Here is a 23,923-nt window from a genome sequence, read left to right as displayed (position 1 = left end):
CGATAAAAAAAGTTAATAACATTAAAATATATCTTATATTCACATTAAAGGTTTGTTTCGTATGATTGATATAAAATATTAAACTCTCTTATTTTATTTAAAGTTTAATTAAATAGCATGCTTTTTGAAAATTCCCAAAAATATATCGATATTTTTTGAAGTCTTGTCTGATATTTAGTATGACCTTAATTTGATTGAATTTTAAAATAAGGGAGGGAGGAATACTTAATAATATCTTAATACTTTAATGTATTACAGAATACTTTAATGTATAATTTCAGAGTTATTTTTCTCTATTAATCATTAAATAATTTTAAGAAATACGTAGGCGTTAAAGAAATGAAGCATGTACCACATATACAATAGATGGGTAAGAACATAATACATATACAAATTAGCCTCTATCGGAGAAACCCAATATGTCTAGATATTGTTCACCTGGGATAGTCGATTAGTTGTCAAAACATTAAAAACGTTTCTAAACGAACTAGCCTCTAAAAAATAAGCCAATAAAAAATGGTAAAAATAGTAAATAGTAAATAGTAAAAATAAACCAATTAGTAAATTGAAATTTTGACTGATGTTTTTTATTTGGTGTTTTCAATATTTCCTCGGAGTACCATACTTATTTTGTTTCTTATCGATATATCGTTATTTAGGGGATTTCAAAATATCCATCTCTATTGCGGAACTACTAAATTTCAAAAAATATGTTGTGTTGAATGTTGGTTGTGCTGTAAAATTAGTAAAAATATATATATAAAAAAGAACAGAAAAATAGTTTAAAAGAAAGAAACAGATGAATAAATTAAAATCTTTCTTAGAGTTTTTGTGCTTCAAAACGTTCATTCATAAACATAAATTACTCCAATTGAGTTTTAGCTCAAACGGCTCGAGAATTTTGAGTTCGGCATTTCCGATTCAGTTTCGGTTTCGTTTTTTTGTCTCAATTTCAACGCTTTCGGGTTTCGGCTTCGTTCGCTTTGTTTACAAATATTTTGGCTGTCCTTCCTTTGGGAATTTGCATGCGCGCCTGTTGATTCCAATTCCAATTTCTCCTGCCACACTTTCTCCGCCACTTTCTATTCGCCGCCGATAATAGAATTTTCAGCGGGGGAATTCGTTTTCTATTATTATTATTTTTTTAACACTGTTAAAAAGATGTGATGAAACGTTAAGTAAAATGTGATGTTTTTTTAAATGAACATACATTTTGTTAAGAGCTTTATATTATTAAAATTATGCAAAATTAATTTTATAGTTAATAAAAATTAAAATTCATTGCACAATTATTAATATGTTTGTAAGCGAGGAAAGTTTTCTAATATTATTACACTGCGAAAATAAAGTGTAGGGGAAATTAAATAAAGGGTTCCTGTCTTTGCAATACATTCTAATTTTTTTAAATTTATCTTAAAATCTTAATAACATTTAATAGAAATAAAAAATTTTAAATACATTATTTTATTATTTTTTTGTATGCAGAAGTGTAGCCTTGTATTTTTTATGAAAAAATAATTCCAATTTAAATTTCAGCAATTGATTTCTTGGAGATCCAAACAACAATAGATTCAACAATTTCAATAGCCAATTATATTTAATTAATTCGATTGTTTCCTGGCCAAAAAATGGAAAAATTAAATGCCAACCTGCTGTGAATTGTTTGATTGTTTTCAGTTTTGAATTTTTTAGTTGAGAAATATTGGGAAATGTGCTTTTGTTTGTATTTAAAAAATACATTTTGTAGTGCTCAATATGCCATTAAAAGAAGACTTTTTAAATAGTTGCACATTTTAAATATTTAAACTTTTGAAAAGAACAAAATTTAAAGAATTCTTCAATTCCTGATGCTTTGAGTGCTTTTCCAGCCGGCCGAAGGACTAAAAAGGACTCAGCTTGAGTGACTGCCACGACAGAAGCGAGCTCGTGTCCTGCCGTATCCTTCGGCTTTCGGCGTTTGGTCCTGTATTTTGGTTTGGCTGCCTTTGGCCCACTTGGCGACTGTTTCGCCTCCAGAGGCTCGTAGTTCGCTTGCGAATGTCCTGACCGACGGTTGTGTGGCGGACTAGAAAAAGGACCCAGAAAGGACTCAAAAACGGTATTCAAACTCATTTCGAAATTCATTTATTTGAAAGTGTCGCAATAGTTAACAACTATTTTTTCTTCATTTTTTTGAAGTGCTAAGAAATATTTTCAATCGAAAATAAAAACAAAACCCTTAATGCAAAAAAAAAAACTCAAACGAGAAATTATTGTAAACAAAAAAGTAATCAAGCCTGAAAGGGAACTTAAAACAAAAACCAAACTTTAAAAATAAAACATAGTTAATGAAAATTTCACGCTTTGTTGAGATTTTCCGTCGATCGGGAAATTAAATGAAAGTCAGGTGAGTGTGACAGCTGTTGCCGGCGGAAATTGAATCAAGAAACCGGTAATTGAATTAAAAACCAGTCTAAAGTACATCCCGAAATTGGGATTTCCCTTTGCTCAAAAAAAAAACGTAATAAGAGTCCTTTAATTGTGCCAAGTGTTACGGTTTTTTCACCTTGTTCCTAATCAACTGTCACATCCGGAATCGGGGTATTAGGGATCCGGAGCGGGTTTAAATTCCAACGGGGAGAGCGGCTTTTGTCCGCCAGTTGATTGATGAGGCTTAGAGGGATTAGCGGAGTGACCTCTGCAGAAATAGAATAAAAAATCAAGGAGCCATACGCTGGTCATCTAAGCGATTCAAGTGGCGATGCCAGGTGGGACAAAAGACACGGAGTTGGTTCTGCCGGTGGGAGTCGCCTCCGGGAACGACCAATCGCTCGAAAATTTCTTTGACGGAAAAATAGTGTCACTCTAAGTTGGGCGGTCAACGAACAAATTGGCTTTATTTTTTTTCTGTAAAAATTAATATTTGCCACAATTGAGTGCTTTAATTTTATTTAATGTGTGATGCAGAAATGATCGTTTTTGTGGCTCTCATATTTTGTTGAAAATGAGCCTATTGTGAAAATTAGTGTATTAACAAGAAAGTAAAGCTAACTTCGGGCGGAGCCGAGAAAGTCCCATCATTCTAACTTAAAAAACACCAAAGTTATGGCATTTCCGATCAATCAGTTATATGGCAGCTATAGGATATAGTCGACCGATCCCGGTTGTTCCGACTTATATACTATACATGCTCATATCGACTCAAGAGATGATCGAGATCAAGAATATATATACTTTATAGGGTCGGAGATGTCTCCTTCACTGCGTTGCACACTTTTGACCAAAATTATAATACCCTCTGCAAGGGTATAATAAAGCGAACTATGATATTTTTGGAATCATATAAATAATAATATGATTTTTACTAGTTCATCGAGATAATCCAAGAACTTAAGCAAAAATATAAAAATATTAAAAATAAATACTAAACTAAACATTATTGAATAGTTTTTGACTTGAATGGAAATTTATAAAAAAAAACAGCCGATTTTTTTTAGCCATATGGATTAGATTAGATTAGATTATTATAAATAATAGTTGTCTAAAACTTCAGCATAAAGTTTAACGGGCTTCATTGTTTTTGGCAATTATGAGACTTAATAAGATGCCTTTAAAAACATAAAAATATAATTAATTATTTTTATATTAAAATCTACATATGTTTCTTGTCACTTAAAAATTAAAAATTAAAAAATGCCGAAGTCACTCTTCGGAAGAAATTTAAAAAAAAATAAAAATTTGGTGGAACATTGAAAGTTCAATTTGAAACCCTTAGGCAGATGCACTTGCCGTTAATTGAACCCTCTTTTCAAATCACTTAGACGACAAGCTGTGTAGCCCCTGGTAATTGTGTGGCATTATTGCACTTGCCACTTAACCTGCATGTCAAATATCCCCTCGGATATACACACGGCTAATCTGTGTATAATTTTTAAATCCAAATTCAAAGCCAAGCCATTCCGGACGGTGTCATCTAAACACGCGATGCGACTTGGCCACACATGCCACACGCCGCATGCGACATGCATTTAATTTCAATTTGAGTTGGCCGCCCAATTTACACATTTAATGTGTGTAATTTGCAGCTAAATTTAATTGGCCTTATTAGGTGCGACATGGCCGTGAAAGTAACCTGCAAGGATGAAAAGGATGGGAGGCAGGTGGCAAGAGGCAAGAGGCAGGTCCTGGCCATTAAGTGTTTGGCCAAGGACCTGCCTCAAAGCAAACCAGAGTCGCGTCAATTCAGGCGAAATCAACCGAAATAATTGCGCGCCTCAATTGTCAAATAGCGATGTTGGTGTGCCTTTAAGTATTTTGACTAATTGCAGCATCCTTCGAGAGGTCCTTCAAGGTGTCTTACGATGTCCTGAAATAAAAGGATTTTCGTGTCTTTTTTATTTAATTATGAGGTGCATTTTGTACAGTCTTTCTTCTTTAAGATTTCTAACGAAGCCTTCTAAGAAACATGTATCTAATTTGGTATACGCTTTATATACAAATTTTAAATCGGAAACATAAAATATAAAAAATTGGTGTCGAAACATTTTTTTTTGAATGTGTTATTTTTTTTTAAATTTTGTTTCTTTTCTTATATGTAAATACAATTAATTACACATATTATATATGCAAGTGCTCTTGGCATGTGAGTTCGTCACTGGAATTCTCAGTAAATTTAAGGAAACTTTCGCCCTAATTGTTGATGGCACAAAAAATATTACCAAAATCCAATATTCCGTTTATAAAATAGAAGTTTTTTCATCGGGAACTGTTTTCGCGTTCAAAACACCCTTGATTCAGTAAAACATTTGGGATTTTGTTGATAACTTTTTAAATAAAAATACATTTTAAAAACATATTTAATTGACGAAAGTATTGACTTGACTATAATAAATTCCTTAAAATGTTTCCAACCTTTTTCTTAAATTGGAAACTAATACATGATATTCTCTACAAATTTCAACACAAAAAACATCTTCCATATACAAATTTTTTGGCATAAATCATAGAAACTCAAAAATAAATTTTTAAAATTGAATATTTCAACTTTGAATTAGTATTCCAACTAGTAATAGATGCCATTTTTAAATTCACTTTTTACGTGCAGAAATGGCTTTTCTGAAGCGCCAATAATTAATAAGCAATAAAAAATATTAGAAAATCGGTTTTTCCAGGTATTGCTGAGGGGCTTTGAAATTTAAATAATTAAAATTTTGAAAGAATTCCAAATTTAAAAATATTATTTTTTTTGCCGTTTTTTTTTTAAATAAAAGTAAATTTTCGTCGTTACCTCGGAAAATATTTACAAAAGTAGTGTTGAAAATTTCAAAACAACCGGTAAAATACATTAGGAACAATGATGGCCACCGTCTTTAAAAAACATGAGTTGTGGGAGAAACGAGAACCAAGTAAACGGCGGTGGGCGAATGGCGAAAAAAGTAATTTTTTGGGCCTAAAGGGAGAGATTTCTCCGGCTGGATTTCCTTTAAAGCGCAGAAAGAATTGTGAAAAAGTTTGCCATAATATTTTAACAAGAATTTAACGCTGCAGGCAAGGACAACGCACACAAGTCCTGTAGCAGTGCCAGATCCACCCTGCGCTCCCCTCGCCCTACAAACATTGTCCGAGACCAAGATGTGGCATTAAAAATGGAAAAGCAACTCAACTCAAAATTCACTGTCTCGCAAATGGGAACGCAGCAGTAAAAATACCAAAACGTATAGTCATAGGGGCGGTAGTAAGGGTATAGGGGGCGTGGCAGGGTTATATGTAACTGAAACCTTTTCCTCCCATGTCGTGTCTTTTTTTTTTTTTTGCTGGGGTCCTGGGCCCATCTCATCTCTGGCTCATCTGAGGCATGCAAAATGAACCATAAAGTGCAGTCAGTCAAGATGTTTTTGGGTTCCCGTCAAAGCAACCAGACCCCCCGGATCACCACCCCCTTTTCACAGTCCCTGATAAGCACTTGACTCGAAGGCTTTGACCAGTTAGATCCACATTCTCCCCTTTTGTTTCGGACACAAAATCAGCTTCATATTTCCGGGCGCCGGTCGCCAGGACTTTCTCATCAACTCGGATTCATATCTCAAATTTTCGGCAAGGGGTCCTGCCAAAGTCCTTTATCCCCTAGGCTGGGAAAGTACGGCCTGTTTGAGGTGAGACAGTGGCCAGCAGGAGCTAATCGCAAAGCCAAATTCCGATATCATTTCACTTGAGTGTCGAAACTTCATGAACAACAATGTCACAATGAAGTTGCTTTAATTGTTTCCAACGTGTAAGGGGTTAAATGGTGTTAGGATTTAAAAAACCCGATTTTTAATTTATTTTTTATATATTTTAATAATTGATCTTAGTCTCTTTGCTTAAGTTAGTAAACTAACATTAAATTATATTAACTTACTATTCGGTCGGGAATTCGTTGCTGGAATTTCATCTCAACAAGAGTTCTTTCTGTTTAATTTAACTTAATTTGAAATATTATTTTACTTGATTGCTTTACTCCATAAAATGTCATTAAAAATTGTTAGTTCTTTTTTATATTTTATAAATTATATATTTTAAATATAAAGTTTTTAATTTCCTTAGGTATCAAATATTACTTACAACAAGAAAGAAAAGCGGAACTGAAATTAATATACCCTTGCAGATAAGATAAATGTATATTGAAAATATCAGCTATAGTAGGTCGATCCTTGTGAGAACTTTATTATAAACTTAATTTCTTATAATACGAAATTTTTGAAAAAGTTCCAACCTGCTTTTTATCGACTCAGGAGGTGATTCTGATCAGGAGTATCTATACTTTACATATAGGAGATGTACCGCGGTGCACACTTTTGCCCAAAATTTTAAAACCCTATTCAAGGGTATAAAAAGCAAAGGTATTTTGCATATCTCTTCTAAATAAAGTCCTTGGAAATGCAGTCCTGTAGAAGTCCTGCCAGCTTGGCCACTAATTGGGATAATAATCCTGAAACAGAGACTACGAGTGTAACTGCAGCAAGTGGCTTTGCCGCAAAATCTCCTTCTTTGTTTTTATGTCCGACTAATCAGTTTGGCCGTAAACATTTTAGCCCGGTTCATTTGCTTTTAAAAGTCGACTAAATGAAATGCAGCAGTTCCGGGCTCCATAATAATAATGCTTGCCATAAAGCTTAGGAATTACACCTTTGCCAAATGCAAATGTTATTGTGTTGTTCCAGGGTTTTCCTTATTTTTCGTTTTTTTTTTTTCTGTCTCTTTCTGCTTTTCCCCCTCCGGTTGTGCCAGCTTTTCCCAGTTTTCCATTTTTGCCTCCTCATGTGGCAGCTTATCCGTGGAACCTCGTACCCCAAACCACTCATAAGCTTACTTGGCACACAACAGGGCCAAAACAAGATAAACACGTTTACAAATTTTTGCCAAAGCTCAACCGAGAAGGGAGAACACACGCGAGTATCATGAAAAATGTATGAAAAGCGCTGCCAGTGGGTTTTCCACTCCAGCCTCTGTTTCTCCCGGCTCTTCCTTGTTTTTCCTTGTGTAAATTTAATTGATTGACATCACTTAAGCGTAAGGACAACCAAGAATATGTATATATGTACTTATGTATCTGAATATATACACAATCCCGTCTATGGGCGGAAAAACAAAGGGAGGGAGCGTGTAAACAAATGATTTGTGAATTGCCTGCCAAGCAAAAATGATAATCGAATGTGAGCTGAATTTTTTTGCCTCATTCCTGGATCTGGACCCGAAGGAACTCACATCTTAATTTGTTTTCAATGCAAATATTTGTCAAAAGCGAAACACTTCTGTTTGCTGTTGTGCGAATCCATCGAACGAATTCGCCACTAAACCCCGATTATTTGTCACTCCGAAAGTTAAGTGGCTGCGACAACATTTTTAATGGAAGCGAAGAGAATTTATGGAAAATATACCATATGAATTAGAAAAGTAAAGGACAGCTTCAGGGATCAAGAGCTTTTAAAGATTTGATTTTGGGAGTTGGGCTTTTGAGAAGTAAGCCTTTAATGGCCTATAAATTCGTAGGAAATAAAAGATGTTTATTCAGAGTCCTTTCCATTATTTCCACTATTTCATTCTACAAAATAGCATTATATTTGTTTGATAATTATCTGAGAAGAAACTCTCTTGTTTTGTTAAAATTATTTATGGGAATGTCCTTTTTTGGCACTGCCATTAATAGTTTTGGCAATTCGGGGAATTCAACCTTTACGCTCTGTCCCCCAAAGAAATACAATAAATCGCCAACTCCGAGGCGAGGGGAGTTTCCAGAGTGCCTTCCTCACAATTAGTTAATTAACTTAAATTCGCGTTGTTGGCGGCACATTGGGCGTCATCTTGGTGGCTCATCAGGGTTATCAAGATGAAAGCGACATTCGCTGGAATTTCCGAGAAGTAAATAGAAACGGCGTCGCACGAGTGTGTCTGCTTGATACTTTGCCGTGGTAAAGTGGTACAAAAAAAAATAAATATAGGAGAAGATGAAGAATAGATACTCTTTTGACAAATAAGAGTGCAAATAATTTTATTTTTTTTAAAACTGGTTTTATTCTTTAAGACAATAGTAGACATTCTTCTCCTATATGAAATCTGTAGAATAAGATGACCCTTTTGAACTGTTTTGACATAGATTATATCCTTAACTAAAAGAAGGGTGTATCATTTTAAGTCGATAGCTTTAGAAGTGAAGCACTAACCAGCCTACAAGCCATTTCGCGGACAAACGGACAAACGGACAATTGACTTAATTGACGTCTTAGGGCTTCGAAGTCCACTAAAAGATCAACTGTGACTTGATGAAGCTATAGTACCCTAGTGAGGGTATAAGAAATATAGAAAAGACAAACGACGTGGGCACCCAAAAAGTTACTTTGAAGTGCTCAAGAGCCACACATCTTTGGTTGTTTTCAGTGTTTCGCGGGCTGTTTTTGTTGTTTGTTGCATGTTAATCGAGGGAAATTGTGAACTTCAGCCGCAGGTTGAGTGACTCCCACTCCTTGAAAAATAAATAATTGATTAATAAATTACAAACAGTTTCGCGTTTCACACATGCCTCTGATAACTTTTGCGATTTTGTATAATTAAAGCATTATGCCGCAAACACGTACTTCACATACAATAGTACTTGCATGTGTATTTTTGATACATTCAGGATACGTACGTATGTATGTATGTATATGGGGATATATTTATATTCCCCTGGATAAAAGTGGCTTAAGTAATTGCCTGAAAACCCATTTCTTGCCTTTCCTCGGCTTATTTACAATTCAAATTTTGTTTTCAGTTTAAATGGGAATTCGTTCGACAACAAAAATGTATAAAGCCAGCAAATTTCACATTTCAAGTTCAATTAAATTAAACACCCACGCATTTTTGGTAAAGTTTCCTAAACATAATTATGAGTGTGGGTTTTTCTATTAAATTTGAAGGATTTGTTTTCAAAAATTTTAGGATCATATTACAATAAATATTATTAATATATGTAATGTAATATATCTATACAATAAATAAACTATTACAATAAAATTTTACTGAAGATGGTGAATAAAATTAAATAGCACACTTTTTGGGGGTTTTAAGGCTTCTTTAGAATTAACAGAAAAGTAATTTCATTCATCTCCCATTGCTTTTTATATACAAATTCCTAATGAAAATATCAATTAATTAATTTAATTAAATTTAAATAATAGCAACTGTAATATGACTAATATTTTATAATTCTCGTAGTATAACTACCATAAATTGTTAGCTCTAATTTATAACCTAGGTACCTGTTAATTTTAATAAATATAAACGTTCTCCGAAAAAAAAAAACACAAAAAAAAACAACATTCTTATCTAATATCTTCTTTAAAAACTCCCTGATATATTATATTAGGAATTGATTTCGTTTGCCAATAAAAACACACTCACCGAATTCAAATCATAACCAACTATAAGTTTGAGCTTCGAACCCCATTCATTCGAATTCCATTTCGCAACCCATTCCAATTAGCTGCGATTCATTCTAATTTCCCCACAGTGGACGCCATTTACCATTTACCCGCACATTTGCCACTCAGTACCCTGAGATTTCCTGACCCTGGACTCTGGTGATCCGGGATCTAGAAAATACAGTCTGGTTTTTGTTTTTGGGGTTCGTTTGGGGTTACGGGTTCGCAATGTTTGGCCAGTTGTGCGAAATTGCGCACATTCATTTCCGGAATTCTTAGAATTTTCTGCGGCCACTGTCCGTCGAAAAACAGTTCGAAAGAGACAAAAAATAGCTCCCCGATAGAGACGGGCATAAAGCGAGATAGCTGCAGAATCTCCGGAGTCCGGAGACAAATTACGGAGGACGGGCGTGGACGGGCGAATTCCGGGGAACAGCCGGAACGGAAGTTCATGATGTGTAGTTAGCCACTTGTGTACTTAATGAACTTTGCGGCTCTTCTCCGGTTCACAGTTCGAATCGCTCAGCGAACCGGTTCGAGCCAAAGGTCAAGAGTTCACAACACTTGAGAAATCACTGGACCAAGGAGCAAAAAGTATAACATCGCCAAGTAGTTAGCAAGGGGCATGGATATTTTCAAAGTGTTTAACAAGTTTTCAACGAGTTGCCCTTCATATTTCTTACATTTTTATTCTGGTTTCAATTACAAGTACACAGGGGTGCCAGAGAAATCGCTTCCGCTCGAAAATTCCTAAATTTCGTTCAGCTCTGACACCTCCTATTCCGCCCACAAATTTTCAGCTGCATCATTTCTCTGTGATTCAGCTGTCGTTCCGCTGGAATGAGAAATTGTGTTGAGTGTTGAGAAATTGTCAGATCAGAAATTTTCCAGATCAGAAAATAATGATTGAATTAAACTATTATTAAATAAAAGAAGTCAAATAGGTAATAAATTAATTAACTTAATAAATGAAGAAAATGAAGAAAGAATTAAAAACCCATGGTTCTGCAAAAATCGAATTTTATAATTTGCTAGTCAATTACTTGGGAAATTAATCGTACAAGGTGGCAACCCTGAACTATGATTTTCAAAAGGGTTTGTGACCTGGCTAATCCCCTAAATTTTTTGAGCGGAATGGCTTTCTTTTGAATGATTTTTATGACACACCTGTAATAATATAACTATTTTTATATTTTATGTTTATAAGATAATATTACTATTTTTTTAATTAGTTGGAAAAAATATTCAAAATGTATGACAAGATCTGAATAGAGTTGTTGAATATAAGGGACCCACTAGGGTATGATTGTGCATTGTATAAATTGGTATAAAGTATTATGGTATAAATAACACAAATTTAAATTTCCATGTAGTAAAAAATATATTACTTATCTATTTGTGTATATGGTAACTATGCATTAAACATATATACATATGAAAAACTTTATTTTCTATAGAATACTTAGCTGAATAAACTCTATCCGTAATACGGATTTAAAACCAACTAACTTACAGACAAAGCACTAGTCTATAATACCTACTTCCATAAAACACTCTCTAACACCCTTCTTAAGAAAAAAAAACAAATAAAATATTAGCTTTTTGTCTTTCAAGGACTCTAAATGATTGTTTTTAAATCCAGAGCTTAGCCTGGAACACAAATAAATAGTTTTGTGTCGAGAGTGAAGCAATTAAAAGTTTCGCCAAAGCCAGGATATTCGTGAAATCTTGAAATAATAAGAGAATTAAACCAAAGAATTTTTGGTTTATTTTCGAGCAAAACTTTAAATGAAATTTCCCGCAAAGCCAGGCCTAGATGGAAAATTTGTTGTCCTTGATTGTTGTATAATGCCACACACATGCTTCGCAAAATTATTTTATTTTTCCAAAACAAGACAACAGCCCATCAAGTTTTTAGTGTCTTAATTCTAACCTAATTTTAAGTTTAGCACATCATTTCGTGAAGTAATTTTCATATTTGTGGGGAGAAACATAAAGCCAAACTTTGATCAGAGTAGGCCAAGTTAACGTGGCACATGATTAAACTTGATTCAAGTTGGCCATCAACGTGTGTGTGGGAGCCACGTTTGCTTATTAAAATTTATGATCAATGTTCGTTGACTTCCTCATCGTTAACCCCACGCCATTGCCGGGCCATTGTGGCTGAAAAGTTTTACAACTTTTGCCAAAATAATAATTTTTGTGCTGTGTCTCAAACCTACCCGAGTAATAAAACTTTTACGCCCAAATGTATGCAATATGCATGTTACAGTAGTCACTCTCAAACATGTCCTTGAGCCCCGCAAAATAGGGTTGCGGAGAAAACAAAAAGGGGGATTATCGTTCAGTTCCTGGCAGTTTTTGGATTATACTTAGTTTTCTATTATGGACTTAAGTGGGATAATTTTATAATTAGAAAGTGATTTGAATGTTTGAATGGTTTTCAGGATATGCCAAAAGTTGTAATGTTTGAGAAACTGTTTTTAAAAAATAAACTTTAAATATTTATTTATATTTTTTTTTTGGAATACCTTGCCTAAAATGCCCCTTGCCCCTTTGTATATTATTTATGAAATATGTTTCTCAGCCGTACCCCCGCCCTCTGCAAACAATATCTCTACGCCCCTGGGTGGGTGGGGGCTTTTGGGTGTGCGTGTGACGAGTCAAATGTCACAAAGGATTGCTGGTTGCTTGAGCAACAACAAGAAAAACGGTGGGCGTGGCTTGGGGCGGCAAGTGGGTGGCGGCGGGTGATGGACCGAAGACAGGACCCAATGTTGAACAAAAGAATTGTGAAAATATGCCAGCGGGTTAAGTTGCCAAGCAGGAGCAGCCTCCTTTCCCTCAACGCCCACTTTCCCTTTTGTCCAGTGGGCGTGGCAACGGCATTAAATTATAAAGTCAACAATGCATGTGTCGTGTCGTGTATGTAAAAGGGGGAGGTGGGGCATGGGCATGGGCATGGGTCGAAGGTAATTGGAGGTGTGGCTAACAAGCCCAAGAACTGGGCTATTTTGGACAAATGGTTGCATTTTGATCACAATCTTGTTCCAAAAAACAGAATATATTTTGAAGACATAGATTTTCAGTAAAATTATTAAGAGAAACAAAATTAAATTTTAGCTTCCCAGCCAGTTATGAACTTGTTAAATAATGCTATAATTTTCAATTGGTTTTTATAGTTCTGTTCTTTTTGTTAGATTTTAGCTTTTGATTAAAAAAATAAGTATCTAATATTTTATTATTATTTTAATAAATTTGAATATAGCTAATAATAGCTTTTTTAAGGCCCAACCAAAACTGTCTTTTTATGGAAAGCCCCCAAAATAAAGAATAGTTGTGACCCCCAGGACCCTCTCATGTCAGACATATTTTCTGCTTAAACACTAAGTAGTTCGGGGCCATAAGAAAGATTAATTTGATTTTATTAATGAAATCATTAGTGGGCCAAAAGGTAAAATAAGGTAAGGAAACCGAAACAGAAAAGACCTCAACACACAAAAAAAAACCCGAAAAGGTTAATGTAGCATGTGAATGTTGCGACCTGTAACTTTCCCCCCACAATTTCTGCGCCCCATTCACTTTCACCACCCACACCTCCACTCCCCGCAGAAAAAAACTCAGTTTGCTCTTTCATTCATTTGGAAGAAGGTGGTTTTGCGTGTCGGCTGGCTTAATTTTTTTTCGGTTTCAGCTTGGGTTTTTGTCATGCCAGGCGGTCATTTCATTCACTTTCTGGGGGGCCCGACCCTACGACCCCCCAAGCTGCCGACCCTCTGACCCGCATGTGTTGACCAATGAGGACGTAACGGTAAACATATGCACTGAGAGTATTTTCTTACCAAATAGTTTGTTTGATAATAGATTTTTGTATAAAAATAAAATGATACAAATTATATATGGATTTTTTTAAAAAAGGATATTTTAATAATAATTTAAATATCTATTAAATATCTATTTAAATATTTATTAGGTATTATTTGGTTTTAGTGTTGTCCAAGTCAAGAATTCGTTATAGCCTAATTAATAGTTTTATCTGAAGCCATTTTAAAAACCATTCTTATCTTTGGTTATTAATTTAATCTAATAATTATTATATTTATATAATATAGTCTTATTCATTTTTAGCACCTAACTTGTTGATTCAGTAATATTTATTTTTTATTTTTATTTTCGAGTTTTTATTTTTTATATTTCATAGATTTTTTGTCAGTGCATTAGAGATCTGGCAACCACAAGGCACACCGACAACGGATGTGGTCATTTACACAAATTAAATAATTGCTTACGCTGTTGTAAGTGAAGCGTCATCGCAGGACATCAACGACATCGACGAGCAGGTCCTTCGGCCTTTAGAGGCGACTTCTACTTTAACAGTTATCCCTCTTGTTTGCCACCATTCCACCTCCCACTGCCCACCACCTGCCGCCCACAACTTTCACTCTTCAACTCTCGCTTCCCTTTCCGTCACTCATTCCGTATTCTGTGTTGAATTAATTGAAGCAAATTTCGTGTTCTACCTTTGGCGCAGAAAATTCGAGCGGATGAAAATAAATAACGGACAGCTGACAACATTTCGAATTCTCCTTTGCCACTCCTCCAGTTCTCCGATTCTCGATTTCCCCGAATCCTTTGATAAACTCTCTGAAAAGGACTCTCCGCCGGGTATTCTCATCGCCTTGCCTTGGAAAATGTTCAAAGTGCGAGCCAATGAATGGGATTCGATATTGAAAGCCGATTTAAATCTCCTAGGAAGCTACGAAACATGGCAGTCGTCAAAGGCCAGTAACTATTCAAAAGGCCAGACCATTCAATTAGACAAGAAACTTTTCAGATAACTCTTAAAAAATCTCTCCAAAATTGGATTTTATATGAGATGTTTACAGGTGTGTAGTGATTTTTATAAGAATACTTTTAAATAGAGGGTCAAGTTAAAATTATTGAGGGTTTGGTAAAGGGTACAGCTGGGAGGTTAGATGGGATAAATTATTAAAAGCAAAATAAAAATTATTTTTTGAGTAGAGTCATCTTTTTAAGACAACAATTGCAGCCTCTCGCTTACTAAACTTACTAAAATACCTTTTATTTTGGAAATCCCCTCCTGTTTTCAGGCAACCCAATCCGTCTCTAATTTAACAACTTCTCAACTTGAACTTGTCTGCCAAACAAATGAACTCAATTGAAGCGAATTCTATCACTTGTTATCCCGTCGCACACTCCAATTCATTCAATTTCCTTTCATTTAGTTTATTTCTTTTTTTTTGCGGATTTTCTGGGGTCGATTAAACTTTGATCTAAGCGCTTTCGAACTTTTCTTTCTTTATACGTACATATATATAATTTTTTTCGGTTTGAATTGAGTCCAGGCCTAGAGGCTAAACATTTAAATAGATTTTCCGGCCCTCCTATTTTTTGGCGTTTTTCTGCTTTTGTCATCGAGTGGTCAGGAGAGCAAGCCTCAAGAATTTCGGAGCGGAAAAGAAAAAAGGCTTATAGAGAAAATGTAAATAGATTGGAGCTCAAATAGCAGATACTTTTATTCGTCTGTTTGTTTGACGAGTTACCTATAGGCAAACAAAGAAGATCCATCTATGTGTTCTGCGACCCACTGGAGCGCACCTAAGCACACATCGCACCACCCACCCACTCGCCATGTCACACCCACTTTGAATGCGATACACAGGCGCTAGGAAACAAATCAAATGTGGCAAAGGATGCGCTATTGCGGCGCGTTGAGGCGCTAAACGTGCCGGCTAAATGTTGTTGCCTAACGCCTCCCCCACCCCATCACCGCTCTCGACCGAAAAAAACTAGATAAAGATACCGAAAAACGGTAACGGTAACGGTAAACGAGGCGTTGTCAGCTTTATCTTTCGCCCCAATCCAAGTCCCGCCCCCGAAATCCCATTCACGGCTGATTGCGAAATACTTGATACTCGATACGCTGGCACACTCGAGGAAAATATGACATATCGGTTACAGTGTCGTATTTATAGGATTTTTGTATTATGGGGGCATACTTCCAACTCCCAACTAGTTTTCCAGAGGGTGTATACGTCGCATTCCTCATATTTAGTTGAAAATATATATATGTATTCTTAGCTGAGAAATCGAAAGCTTTAATTTCCTTCAGGAGACAATAATGTTCTTAAGGATAGTTTTCTTACAATTCTAATTTCTTACGATGTCTTGCCAAGAGAGAAGAAGTCTAAACTTGCAAGTCCAAGAAATGTATATTTTATGAAATAATGAAATTACATTTATTTCAGTCTGAGAACTACTAATTGATAGCTTTCTTAAAGTTAATTCTCAACCTATATGCACCTTAAAGTAAAATTAATCTAAATTAAAACTAATTAGAACTTTTATTCAAAGGGCCTTGGTTAGGTGCCTTTTTATGTATTCAATATTTATCCTTTTATATTCTTTTATTTACTATGTAGAAATGGTTTATCGCACTTCCTAATAAGTTTTCTTAAATATATTTTTCTGAGTGCGCGACTTCCGCTAAGACAATAACCGATGCTAATGTATTATACGTGTCAATGTGGCCTCAGCTTTTGACTGATATCTGTCTGCACTGCTCCCACGCCGACCACCACTTCGCACTCAGCCAGCCAAGTGGGCTGTGGGGCGAGTGTCGCTGTCGATTTGTGACAAATAGCATTCGTCCTTGTCGCTGAAGTCCTCGCACTCGCACTCCCACTCCCACTCCCACTCGCACAATGGGAAATGAAATTGCAGAAGCCAACAAGTTGGTGACCCCGCCACTCACACTCGTGCAGGCTCTCTCAGAATAAAGATTCAATGCTATCGATTAATCACGGACTATCGATCGCCATCGGCCACTGGCAGTGGAGTGATACCAGACCGAAAACCGTTTGATGAAAAGACAAATGGCCGCAGTCTCGATTGGATTCCTTGGACCTATAAATCTACCAGAGAGCGATGGGTGGCGTGCTTCTTAATAATCAGTCCCTGGGAATTAATATTCTATATAATCCATAATCATATTGAATTGATTCAATGAATTAATCAAGAAATAATATATTTACGTTTGATAAATGTTTTTTCCTAGAGCTTTAATTATGTTGCGGGGTTTCGATTAATCATAATTCTCAGATTCAATTTAACCGATTAATGGAATTCGATTATCCGATTGTTTCATAATTGGGAAGCCGTGATAATTACTAAACAGGAATATGATTGTTTTTGGATAGATTAGCTAATATTTTGTGGATACGTTTACAATTTTCTCATTTGTATCAATATTTCATTAAATTAGTTTAGCCGATTAATGGGATTCGGTTGTAAAGTGATTTTTAGATGTAATTTTTCCATATTTTTCAATGAAAATCCGATCTTATTAATAGGATAATTCGATAAATATCGATAAATAATTTATATAACATATGTCCATATATTTTTTATCCGAAAGTATCTACCCGAATCCGAAAGTGATTACCCGATTATTCGGTTATATGAAATTAATTCTAGCTTTCGATAAATTCTTAAATTTTTGGAACACCTAACAATTATATTTTCTGTTTTGAAGTTCCAAAACTAAGCTATTCCACTGTGTTTACATGCGATTACAGAACCCGAACCCCATGGAAAGTGTCCCCCTAGGATTTCATTGAGTTCAAGCAACCGCCTTTTATTTTCTGCTCCCTTTTTTGAGCCTAAGTGAGAGATAAGCAAGGACATAGGACACGTACTTGAGGGGGTGGGGAATGATGAGATCTATGTGTGTTTGTGCGAGGGACATGATATATGGATATAGACACCTACGCAGTCTCGAAAACATTTATGGCTCTTGGCTTTGTCAGGAGGGGCATGTAAATGGTGAAAATTTAAATTGAATCAAGTTTTTGGCTCGAAACTCGCAGCGCAACTCATATATTTGCCATAAGGCTTAATGAACCCGTTCCAGATTTAAGTGACACTTTCTTTATTTTCTCTCGACTGTGCGGAGTATGTGTTTGATGCAATTTTCATAAAGTTGTCAAAACTTGGTTTTTGCCTTTCATTTGTGTTTATTTTTTTATGAGGGAGTCCCTCGCTTTTTTTTGTATACCCTAGTAGAGGGTATTTGTTTTTATTTTGCAACATTTTTCTCTTAACATTTATGCAGAACAGACCATTTTTTAGGTTTGATTGTCCGTTTGTCCGTCTTTCCGTTAGTTCCATCAGTTTTAAAAATATTTAGATGAAACTTAAATGGATAATAATGATACATCTATATATCAAGCTTTATATATATAAAGAATATATATATATATAAAGCTTTCATATAGATCTTATATTAACAACCGACTACGCGTCATAGCTCTCGCATTTTTGGAAATAAGGGCTTTTGACAGATTTCATGAGAATCGAGCAGCGTCTAGAAAGACCCTCAAGAATATCCCGTACCGGGAAGAATATTACACCAGTCGACTAGCTCTTCTTACTTTCTTCACTTCTTTGCTCTCGCATTTTGGGCAATTCGAAGTTTGGCGTATAAAAAGCAAAAGTTTAAACAGTTTACAGCTTGCAGCTGGCCCCGGAGGATATAGAAAATTGTTGAGGGAAAGGGCTAAAAGGGGAGTGGCAATTTATGAGGACAACGCCCACGAAACGAGAAAGCAAGAAAAGAGAGAGAGAGAGAGATTGGGGGCAAGAGGCAACAGTTGGAAAGGCTGGGAATACAAAATGTTTGGTCACATCAAGCATACGCACTGTTGTCCCACTCCCTTGGCCTGTCAAAAATTAAACGAAGCAATAAATTATGGCCCTGTCAATGTGTGCAAGCGAAAGGACTCTGCCCATATACATATAGCCACACGCATGTATGGGTGTGCTTAAATATCCCTTTATATATGCAGATTTCCTGAATCTCCTTTCGGCCACAAAAAAGGGTTTCCGACCAAGCATGGCGACTGCTACCCGATACTCTGTCGGGGGGCAGACCCGGTGACCCTTGAACTTGGGTTAACTGCGGGTGGATTAGGTTCGATGAGCGGCGGATTGATTTGCCGCCAACCGACTCGGCTGCCAAGGTTCCAAGGACATTTATCAATAATTTAGGTTTTTAGATTCTCGTTAGGCTCTCAGGTCCCGCAAAATGATTTTCAAATACCCGAGGGATTATATTTATGAATATGTTTCTTTTCTAGTTTTGGCCTCGATTTTTGGAGCTATGTTTCTGTAATTTATCCAGCTACTTAGCTTTTTCTTCTATAAAATGTTTCTTCTATATTTTTAAATAAGTGTTAAACAAATAAATAATAATAAAATGAAATATAAAATAATATTTCAATATGAATGTACGTCTTTGAATGAAATTCAAATTAATAAAAGATTATATGTGGGAACATATACATAAAATAATGTGTACTAATTCCAAAAATGTATTTATTGGTGATATTTTGATCCTTTAGTGTTTAATTTATAATTTTTTTTTGCGTCAATAAAAACTAAAGCAGAAGTATTGTTTCTGTGAGTATTTTTGATTTATGAAAAAATTTTACACTCAAACATTTGTAATATTTAAAAAGCAGTAATATATTCTGGCTCGAATATCTTCAAGCTCGAATATTTTTTCGAGTGCCTTAACCGAACGGTCTTCCATTTTGAATTCGATTTTCCGGATTCGCAACTATCTCGCAGCTTGTGCGAAATGAAATCGGAAAAGTTTTGTAAGTTTTCCGTGAAGGGAGGGGAGTTGAAAGTTTAAAGATTGGGGCGCCCCGAGACCGCTTTAAGGGATGACAAATTTTTGGATTTTTGACGGATTTGGTTAGATTAAATATTTGGTGTGAGTGTTGGGAGGGCACAACTGGGTGACGGAGTAGAGCCCGGGGCCCCTAATCTCTTTTTTCACATATATCTGGGTTGCCCCCTTAAAACACACACACAGACGCGCTTACCGAGTGTTTGTCTTTATGTTAATGTCTTCATTTCGAGACCCTCCCTTTTTTTGACATTCTCACGCAATTCGAAACATAATTCGGTCTTGTTTAATGCGCATATTTATCCCCCCTCCCCTTGCCTCACCCCACTCCCCGTGGTTTTTGTTGGTTTTTTGGATTCTCATTTTTATTTTGTTGTGTATTAAGTTAATTAATGGGACGCATAAGCCGCCGTTTCTGCCATTTAGCTCGTCCGTCGTCCTTCGTCCTGCGTCCTTGTTGTCCTTCGTCAAGTCAATCACATAATAACAGCAACAACAAACAGTTCTAATGTTTTCACAACTTTATTTTGGTTCTACGCTGTTTTTTTTCTTGGGCATTTTCTGTTGTTTCTTTTTTCGTTTTAATTAATTTTGTGAGGGATTTGTGCGGCTTATGAACTTTAAATATTTAACTTTGTTTTTGGGCCCTGAAAAGTATCAAAAAAAAAAAACAAAAACAAAGAAAATATATAAAAACAAGTGGGCGAAAAATGTCGAACTCAGGTGGCAGGACTTCTCAAATGATTGAACGGACAACTTTGTTACAGCTCCTTGTTGAGTGATAAGGGTTACTGCCATTTAACAAATTCAGCAAAAATAAAAAAGTGGCGAAAACAAAGCTGGCAATCTCATTAAATTAATTGGTTTTTAAGATAATGGGTTATTCGTTATATAATTATTGGTTACATATCTATTTAGATTACTACTCTGTTTTTGCAACATAAAGTGTACTAGGGCTTTTATAATCCTGTAACAACATAATTTTTATTAATTAAGAGCTAAATAATTTTCTTATAAAATGAATTTTTATTAGATTTTCCGATATAACATTTCTGTTTTGATTTTTTAATTTGTAGCTAATAAGATTCTTTTTTTGCGTGCTCATAGATGTAGTCATGCATGTGTGTATGATTTAGATTTAATTATTTATACAATTTTTTAATTATTTATATTATTTTTAGCATTATTATGTGTTAATTTCTTACGAAAAATACAACTGTGTATTTGGAATCTAAATAATATACAAATCCCATTCATAATATAAGGAATTAATTTTTTGATTATCTTTATTATAAAATGTTTAAGTACCCAGGCCAACAGCAAAAAATCTCCACGCATAATTTTACCTGCTCCATAACCTTTAGGCTCCCCTGAACCAAAGTCCAGAACAAACATAGGTTCTATCACCCACCGTTTCCGCGGTACACCTAAGAGAAGAAATTGATCAAATTTTACCATATATTGAATTATGTAGGCCGTGAAATGGCTACGACCATCATTGTTTCCAGTACATATCATTTTTGAAATGTATGTGTACCAACTAAAATTAAAAAATGGTATCTAGCAGTTACCATATCTTTGGAATACTCATCCAAAGTTGAAATCTCAGATTTTCTACGTTAATTTTTGCTCTTCTATGATTTTTCCCCAAACATTTTTCTATGGAAGATTTTTATTTTCTTATTGAAATCAGTAGATCATACCATGTTTTAATTTTGGATTTAAGGAAAAACTCGAAATAATTTTATTGAATTTAATATAGGTGGTTCAACAATATTTTCTTAAATTAAATTGGAGTTTTTAATCTCATATATTCAAAAAGTCATGGCTATCTAAAACTGTTTCTATATTCAAAACGTATCTATTGCAGGTTCAGCTTGTTTAGTAAAGCTTTAAAGAAGTTGTAGATAGCCATGACTTTTTGAAAATATGAGATTAAAAACTCCAATTTAATTTAAGAAAATATTGTTGAACCACCTATATTAAATTCAATAAAATTATTTCGAGTTTTTCCTTAAATCCAAAATTAAAACATGGTATGATCTACTGATTTCAATAAGAAAATAAAAATCTTCCATAGAAAAATGTTTGGGGAAAAATCATAGAAGAGCAAAAATTAACGTAGAAAATCTGAGATTTCAACTTTGGATGAGTATTCCAAAGATATGGTAACTGCTAGGTACCATTTTTTAATTTTAGTTGGTACACATATATTTCAAAAATGATATGTACTGGAAACAATGATGGTCGTAGCCATTTCACGGCCTACATAATTCAATATATGGTAAAATTTGATCAATTTCTTCTCTTAGGTGTACCGCGGAAACGGTGGGTGATAGAACCTATGTTTGTTCTGGACTTTGGTTCAGGGGAGCCTAAAGATTATGGAGCAGGTAAAATTATGCGTGGAGGAAAAAAAAAGTTGGAAATTGTCGGCCTGTGGTATCAAACATTCTTATCAAGAGATCATCTTAACCTCAAGAGTATTTTTTGAAGGCAGCAAAGTTTTCATATAAAAAACTGGTCAAAAAAAATATATATTTGGTATAAAAGTCGTATTTTTCTTAAATCGAAATAGATCCTTCAAGTAAAATATCTGTCGTAGACTTAAATATTTTTTTCCAAGAAAGTCTTATTTTGTGAGAAATAAAAATCAGCCGTGAGCCAATACATTTTCCTGCAAATGGAAGATTATCCTAGGCTTTTCTGCTTTGCATTCCCTTTCATTGGCTTCTTCCTGGCCCTCCTTCCGCCCACCATCTTCCTGGCACACACACACACGTGGACACACATCCTTGTAGTGACAGGAAATGTATGCCTTGGTACCACATATTAAAATGCTGCCACTCAATAAAGCCAGGACGAAAGGCAGCGGGAATCCTGGGAGGGAAAAATATGCAAAAAACAAAAGTCGATGGCACTTCCTGGGCGCAGGACATACATAGAACAGGACATTTCTTTGGCCGGCAGATGAAGACAGAGATGGCATGAGCAAGTTAGACAAAGACAGGAAGTAGAAGAACACAAAAAATAACAAAATGTAAACAAATCACAATAAATAACAAAAAGGCATTCGTCCTTGTTTTTTATGCCGTGCACTTGACATATCCGCTTGCCCCCCACCCCCGCCTATTTTTCCCTCCGATATGTGTGTGCTTGTGGGGGCGTGGCTAGGAAATTTTTTCAATTATATTGACAGCGGCAGGAAAGTTTTTTTCCCCTGCCCTCATACGTTTGCATAAATTTAAAATCACAGAAAAGTTTCTTTTTTATTTATGTTTGGTTTTTTCGATTTTTTTTTTTTTCAGGAATCCAAGGGCGTGAGTTGTCGTGTTGGCGACATGTGTAAATTTGATGGGCGTGGCAAATGCTTAATTCAATACGCATCAACAATAATTTATGAATTTTTATTGAAGTTGTGATTCTGTTTTCATGATGAGCGTATGAGCGTGTGCCAGCAAAAACATAAAAAATACACGCAGCTTCTCAGCCCGCGAATCATAAATTATCCAGCAGAAAAAAAGGAAAGGAGGGATATGATTCTTTTTATTTTCTTTGAGTTTTCAACAGCACGATGCTATTAATCCTGCAGCTTTTCTCCCACTTGAAGCCAAAGAAGACAAATTATTGATATGTTTTCGAGTGAAGGTGGGATAAGGGATCTTAAATCCTCTCTGACATTCATTTTATGGTTTTTTAAAATGCAGATTTTGTAAAATATTTTCAATTTTTTAATGAAGATTAAATAGGCAATTAATATTGTTTGTTCATACCACATATTTCTTAGCTTTAAATAACACATTTTCTTTTACATTCCATTTATGAGAAAATGTCATCTTCTAAAGATAAGTTAAACTTGGTAGGTGGATCGAAAATTCATAGCAACAACATTTTTTATAAAGCTAGCATTTACTTATATCCAATAGTGTTTATAATTTAAAGCTATTTAATGAAAGGTATTTTTGAAAAAAAACCAATCAAAACGGCTTGATACAATTTAAACCCAGTTGAAAACATTTAAAATAAAATTAATGTTAATCATAGAAAATCAATCACTTCTAATGTTCTTATTGAGACATCAATAAGATCTTATTACTCTAACCCCTTAAATAACCGTGTGAGCTATTATTGATTGGATTGATGATGTTCTCCATTCCTAACAATAAATTTGTATCGATTTCAATTGCAAAGAAGAATCGGCTCATTAAAATGCCGGCCAAGTCGAAGAGAACTGGCGGTTTTTATCCACAAAGGTTAACAACTTGTGCGCAAATCTTGGCCAACAGAAAGTCAT

At 35.0% G+C, this 23,923-nt stretch overlaps 1 protein-coding gene across 1 annotated transcript in view; it reads left to right on the top strand.

Annotated features, from left to right (window-relative positions):
* Positions 1-1,995: 1,995 nt before the first annotated feature.
* The window catches only part of LOC6505298 (allatostatin-A receptor), a 123,517-nt gene continuing 101,589 nt past the window's right edge, over positions 1,996-23,923 (top strand). The window contains exon 1 of the mRNA XM_001965676.3: positions 1,996-2,386. The gene's annotated coding sequence lies outside the window, so the exon portion shown is untranslated. The remainder of the gene's footprint in view (positions 2,387-23,923) is intronic.

Source organism: Drosophila ananassae, chromosome XR, assembly GCF_017639315.1.
Source record: "Drosophila ananassae strain 14024-0371.13 chromosome XR, ASM1763931v2, whole genome shotgun sequence".
Taxonomy (NCBI): domain Eukaryota; kingdom Metazoa; phylum Arthropoda; class Insecta; order Diptera; family Drosophilidae; genus Drosophila; species Drosophila ananassae.
This window is presented reverse-complemented; position numbering and strand designations above follow the sequence as displayed.